We start from the raw sequence: 7,032 nt of genomic DNA, 5'->3' as shown, positions 1-7,032 counted from the left end.
AAAATCGCACGGTTTCTGGCCGCTAGCGTCGAAAATAGCGCGGTTTTCGGCCGTTAGCCGCAAAAATTGCCCGATTTTTGGCCGCTAGCCGCGAAAATCGCACGGTTTTTGGCCGCTAGCGGCGAAAATCGCGCGATTTTTGGCCGGTAGCGGCGAAAATCGCGATTTTTGCCCGCCAGCTGCGAAAATCGCATGGATTTTGCCCGCTAGCGGTGAAAATCGCGCGGTTTTGGCCGGTAGCGGCGAAAATCGCGCTATTTTTGCCCGCCAGCTGCAAAAATCGCATAGTTTCTGGCCGCTAGCGGCGAAAATCGCGCGATTTTTGGCCGGTAGCGGCGAAAATCGCGATTTTTGCCCGCCAGCTGCGAAAATCGCATGGATTTTGCCCGCTAGCGGTGAAAATCGCGCGGTTTTGGCCGGTAGCGGCGAAAATCACGCTATTTTTGCCCGCCAGCTGCAAAAATCGCATAGTTTCTGGCCGCTAGCGGCGAAAATCGCGCGATTTTTGGCCGCTAGCGGCGAAATTCGCACGATTTTTGGCCACTTGCGGCGAAATTTGCACGATTTTTGGCCGCTAGCGGCGAAAATCGCCCCATTTTTGGCCGCTAGCGGCGAAAATAGCCCCTTTTTTGGCCGCTAGTGGCGAAAATCGGTCGTTTTTTGGCATGTAGCGGCGAAATTCGCGCGATTTTTGCCCGCCAGCTGCAAAAATTGCATGGTTTCTGGCCGCTAGCGTCGAAAATAGCGCGGTTTTCGGCCGTTAGCCGCAAAAATCGCCCGATTTTGGGCCGCTAGCCGCGAAAATCGCACGGTTTTTGGCCGCTAGCGGCGAAAATCGCGCGATTTTTGTCCGGTAGCGGAAAAAAAATCGCGATTTTTGCCCGCCGGCTGCGAAAATCGCATGGATTTTGGCCGCTAGCGGTGAAAATCGCGCGGTTTTTGGCCGGTAGCGGCGAAAATCGCCCCATTTTTGGTCGCTAGCGGCGAAAATAGCCCCTTTTATGGCCGCTAGCGGCGAAAATCGATCGATTTTTGGCAGGTAGCGGTGAAATTCGCGCGATTTTTGCCCGCCAGCTGCAAAAATCGCATAGTTTCTTTCCGCTAGCGGCGAAAATCGCGCTATTTTTGGCCGGTAGCGGCGAAAATCTCGATTTTTGCCCGCCAGCTGCGAAAATCGCATTGTTTTTGGCCGCTAGCGGCGAAAATCGCGCGGTTTTTGGCCGGTAGCGGCGAAAATCGCGCTATTTTTGCCCGCCAGCTGCAAAAATCGCATAGTTTCTGGCCGCTAGCGGCGAAAATCGCGCGATTTTTGGCCGCTAGCGGCGAAATTCGCACGATTTTTGGCCGCTAGCGGCAAAATTTGCACGGTTTTTGGCCGCTAGCGGCGAAAATCGCTCCATTTTTGGCCACTAGCGGCGAAAATAGCCCCTTTCTTGGCCGCTAGTGGCGAAAATCGGTCGATTTTTGGCAGGTAGCGGCGAAATTCGCGCGAGTTTTGCCCGCCAGCTGCAAAAATCGCATGGTTTCTGGCCGCTAGCGTCGAAAATAGCGCGGTTTTCGGCCGTTAGCCGCAAAAATCGCCCGATTTTTGGCCTCTAGCGACTAAAATCGCACGGTTTTTGGCCGCTAGTGGCGAAAATTGCGCTATTTTTGGCCGGTAGCGGCGAAAATCGCGATTTTTGCCCGCCAGCTGCGAAAATCGCATGGTTTTTGCCCGCTAGCGGCGAAATTCGCACGATTTTTGCACGCTAGCGGCGAAATTTGCACGATTTTTGCCCGCTAGCGGCGAAAATCGCCCCATTTTTGGCCGCTAGCGGCGAAAATCGGTCGATTTTTGGCAGGTAGCGGCGAAATTCGCGCTATTTTTGCCCGCCAGCTGCAAAAATCGCACGGTTTCTGGCCGCTAGCGTCGAAAATAGCGCGGTTTTCGGCCGTTAGCCGCAAAAATTGCCCGATTTTTGGCCGCTAGCCGCGAAAATCGCACGGTTTTTGGCCGCTAGCGGCGAAAATCGCGCGATTTTTGGCTGGTAGCGGCGAAAATCGCGATTTTTGCCCGCCAGCTGCGAAAATCGCATGGATTTTGCCCGCTAGCGGTGAAAATCGCGCGGTTTTGGCCGGTAGCGGCGAAAATCGCGCTATTTTTGCCCGCCAGCTGCAAAAATCGCATAGTTTCTGGCCGCTAGCGGCGAAAATCGCACGATTTTTGGCCGCTAGCGGCGAAATTTGCACGATTTTTGGCCGCTAGCGGCGAAAATCGCCCTATTTTTGGCCGCTAGCGGCGAAAATAACCCCTTTTTTGGCCGCTAGTGGCGAAAATCGGTCGATTTTTGGCAGATAGCGGCGAAATTCGCGCGAGTTTTGCCCGCCAGCTTCAAAAATCGCATGGTTTCTCGCCGCTAGCGTCGAAAATAGCGCGGTTTTCGGCCGTTAGCCGCAAAAATCGCCCGGTTTTTGGCCGCTAGCCGCGAAAATCGCACGGTTTTTGGCCGCTAGCGGCGAAAATCGCGCGATTTTTGTCCGGTAGCGGAAAAAAAATCGCGATTTTTGCCCGCCGGCTGCGAAAATCGCATGGATTTTGGCCGCTAGCGGTGAAAATCGCGCGGTTTTTGGCCGGTAGCGGCGAAAATCGCCCCATTTTTGGCCGCTAGCGGCGAAAATAGCCCCTTTTATGGCCGCTAGCGGCGAAAATCCATCGATTTTTGGCAGGTAGCGGTGAAATTCGCGCGATTTTTGCCCGCCAGCTGCAAAAATCGCATGGTTTTTGGCCGCTAGCGGCGAAAATCGCGCGATTTTTGGCCGGTAGCGGCGAAAATCGCGCTATTTTTGCCCGCCAGCTGCAAAAATCGCATAGTTTCTTTCCGCTAGCGGCGAAAATCGCGCTATTTTTGGCCGGTAGCGGCGAAAATCTCGATTTTTGCCCGCCAGCTGCGAAAATCGCATTGTTTTTGGCCGCTAGCGGCGAAAATCGCGCGGTTTTTGGCCGGTAGCGGCGAAAATCGCGCTATTTTTGCCCGCCAGCTGCAAAAATCGCATAGTTTCTGGCCGCTAGCGGCGAAAATCGCGCGATTTTTGGCCGCTAGCGGCGAAATTCGCACGATTTTTGGCCGCTAGCGGCAAAATTTGCACGGTTTTTGGCCGCTAGCGGCGAAAATCGCCCCATTTTTGGCCACTAGCGGCGAAAATAGCCCCTTTCTTGGCCGCTAGTGGCGAAAATCGGTCGATTTTTGGCAGGTAGCGGCGAAATTCGCGCGAGTTTTGCCCGCCAGCTGCAAAAATCGCATGGTTTCTGGCCGCTAGCGTCGAAAATAGCGCGGTTTTCGGCCGTTAGCCGCAAAAATCGCCCGATTTTTGGCCTCTAGCGACTAAAATCGCACGGTTTTTGGCCGCTAGTGGCGAAAATTGCGCTATTTTTGGCCGGTAGCGGCGAAAATCGCGATTTTTGCCCGCCAGCTGCGAAAATCGCATGGTTTTTGCCCGCTAGCGGCGAAATTCGCACGATTTTTGCACGCTAGCGGCGAAATTTGCACGATTTTTGCCCGCTAGCGGCGAAAATCGCCCCATTTTTGGCCGCTAGCGGCGAAAATCGGTCGATTTTTGGCAGGTAGCGGCGAAATTCGCGCTATTTTTGCCCGCCAGCTGCAAAAATCGCACGGTTTCTGGCCGCTAGCGTCGAAAATTGCGCGGTTTTCGGCCGTTAGCCGCAAAAATTGCCCGATTTTTGGCCGCTAGCCGCGAAAATCGCACGGTTTTTGGCCGCTAGCGGCGAAAATCGCGCGATTTTTGGCCGGTAGCGGCGAAAATCGCGATTTTTGCCCGCCAGCTGCGAAAATCGCATGGATTTTGCCCGCTAGCGGTGAAAATCGCGCGGTTTTGGCCGGTAGCGGCGAAAATCGCGCTATTTTTGCCCGCCAGCTGCAAAAATCGCATAGTTTCTGGCCGCTAGCGGCGAAAATCGCGCGATTTTTGGCCGCTAGCGGCGAAATTCGCACGATTTTTGGCCGCTTGCGGCGAAATTTGCACGATTTTTGGCCGCTAGCGGCGAAAATCGCCCCATTTTTGGCCGCTAGCGGCGAAAATAGCCCCTTTTTTGGCCGCTAGTGGCGAAAATCGCTCGTTTTTTGGCATGTAGCGGCGAAATTCGCGCGATTTTTGCCCGCCAGCTGCAAAAATTGCATGGTTTCTGGCCGCTAGCGTCGAAAATAGCGCGGTTTTCGGCCGTTAGCAGCAAAAATCGTCCGATTTTTGGCCGCTAGCGGCGAAAATCGCACGGTTTTTGGCCGCTAGCGGTTAAGAGGGCTGAGGGAACTGTGTGTGTGTGTTAGATGGGGAGGGGGGAGGGGGTGGAAACTGGAAATTGGGCCTTGAGGGGAGGAAATGTGTAGAAGCCATGATGAGGATTCGAACCCACTCCCTTGGTACTCCCAAGCAAGCTGTACATCAAAATAGCTATACGTATTAGCCCTAGACCATTCGGCCCGTCCTCATAAACAAAGTCCATTCCATGGACCCTCACGGGAGACATCTCCCGTCCCGTAGGGTGCAGTCGCACCTCCACAAATCTCCAGTATCAGCTCTTGATACTGATAATGGCTCAAAAGGGCCTCCACTTACGGGCTATTCATGCCCGTGCCACCTTTTGGATGGCTTAATCTTAATCAATCATCAATCAATCATGGACCCTCCAAACCACATTTATGATTTACACACGACTCGCAGCTGATGACGTCTGAACACCTCCAGAACAAGAGCTTCGCTGATGACTGTTGTTTGAACCACAACGCTGTAAATTCTTCACCCACGAACTACAAATAATCGCCAACAGAACCTAAATACCTAACCTAGCCAATGCCTAAATATGCACAGTATGCTAATATTTAACAATATTAATTTATATTTGAGAAAATTCCTATTCTGAATTAAGAGCATGTTAAAATTGACGAATGCGTCCTTGGAGTCGACCGCTCAATGGAATGGACTTGGTCTGAGGACGGGTTGAAACCATTACACCATGACAAAGCAATGCAACCAGGGATTCAGCTGAATGCACTAGGAGTTATGAGGTTCCCTGTTACCTAGCAGTAAAATAGGTACCTGGGTGTTAGTCAGCTGCCACGGGCTGCTTCCTGGGGGTGGAGGCCTGGTCGAGGACCGGGCCGCGGGGACACTAAAAAGCCCCGAAATCATCTCAAGATAACCTCAAGATAAGATAACCTCCCTACCGGAGCTCAAACCAGGGGTTTCACACATTGTCCTCTATGCCCTCTGCCTTTGTGGTTAAGTAGTTCACTTCCTACACTTCTCGTAAATGCACAACGAGAAGTGGGTTCGGATCCTCCTATCGATTCCTACCGATTTTCTAATTGATACATCACTTTAATGTGATTTCATTGTGCACAGGGGAGAAAGTATGTTGAAGGGGTGGGGGATGCAGAATGATTTATGTTACTGCTGTGGTTGGCCTTTGAGGTGTTAAAAAGTTCTACTCGCTCCCTGTCTTTGCAACTAAAAAAAATTTTCATCTTGTCATATACCTCTGAAGAATACTTCTCTTAGGCAAACCATTTTAAATACTTACTATCTAGGATTGTTGCTTTTGTAGTCTCATTCATAAACACAACTTTTGGTTCAATTTCCTTTCCTTCCAGTACCATCCTGCTGGATGGGATTCTGGGAGTTGTTCTACTCCCCAAGCCTGGCCAGGCTAAGACTTGAAAGCTAGCTTTATTTTGTCTGCCTTTGCATCTGCCTAGGCCCTGGTAGCTCTCCTCTCTTTCTCAAGCCTTCAGTCTTGCTACTATATTAACTTTTTACCTGTGCACCACAACCAGGGTTGTTTTAGGTCTAGCCTAAGATTTAAAACCCCCCGTGGGTGCACAGGGTTCTAGCTCTAGATGCCTTGTAGCTTTATACAGTATTAATTTCACCCCCACTAGAACGGCTTATCGGATCATTATGGTGCATAGAACATCTGTTCTTCGAGGGCTACAGTAAATAGATACCATCTTGACAACAAATCATCTGCGTCCCTCTAGGCTGAGAGTGCCTCAGTACTGAGAGCAGCAGCAGCTCACAGCACCACTGTGCAGCTATGGGGCCACAGTACCACTTAATAAAGATGACAAAAATAATTACTGTAACAGCAATTATTTTGCAATGATAGTGTCATGTATGATGATCTGATATGGACTATGTACTGTATAACATTCAGGTATTGGTGAACACAATGCCAGTTATGATGTTCAAAGCACGAGGCAGCCACAGCACGAGGCAGCCACAGCACGAGGCAGCCACAGCACTCGGCCATTGTTTCGTGCACACATACACATCATGAAACCACCTCGTGCTTCTTTACAATATAACTGTGGAAATGGATTCACATTTAGGATTTAGTGAAAGGAGTGCGGTGATAATAACAGTTCGGTGGATAGTCTTAGCGATGTGCTTAGTATATTGGAGGTATTTTCTTGCATTGGTGACATCTGCTGACATTGTCTGTTGATACTGCGTAGCTCTATACGGTATTTTAATTTCATTGCCACTCACTAGAATGGTTTATCCGATCATTATGGTGAATAGAAATGTTGATAGATATACAATGTGTAGTGTAATAACAGCAAAAACTATGTTTTATTGTTGAAAGAATATATTATTTGAGCAGCTGACCACCTGTCAGATTATTTACATTTGAGCAGCTGACCACCTGTCAGGTTATTTACATTTGAGCAGCTGACCACCTGTCAGATTATTTACATTTGAGCAGCTGACCACCTGTCAGATTATTTACATTTGAGCAGCTGACCACCTGTCAGATTATTTACATTTGAGCAGCTGACCACCTGTCACATTATTTACATTTTGAGCAGCTGACCACCTGTCAGATTATTTACATAGACTATGAACAGTCTCTGTAAATAATAGCCTGACAGACTCTTCTTTAACAGGCATATTCTCTCCTCCAAACTTCCTCTTACTCGCTTGTTTTGTCCACCTTCGTAAAACTATTACGAGGTTAAACGGACATGATTTAAACTT

This window comes from Procambarus clarkii, chromosome 59 (genome assembly GCF_040958095.1).
Source record: "Procambarus clarkii isolate CNS0578487 chromosome 59, FALCON_Pclarkii_2.0, whole genome shotgun sequence".
In the NCBI taxonomy this organism is placed as follows: Eukaryota; Metazoa; Arthropoda; class Malacostraca; order Decapoda; family Cambaridae; genus Procambarus; species Procambarus clarkii.
This window is presented reverse-complemented; position numbering follows the sequence as displayed.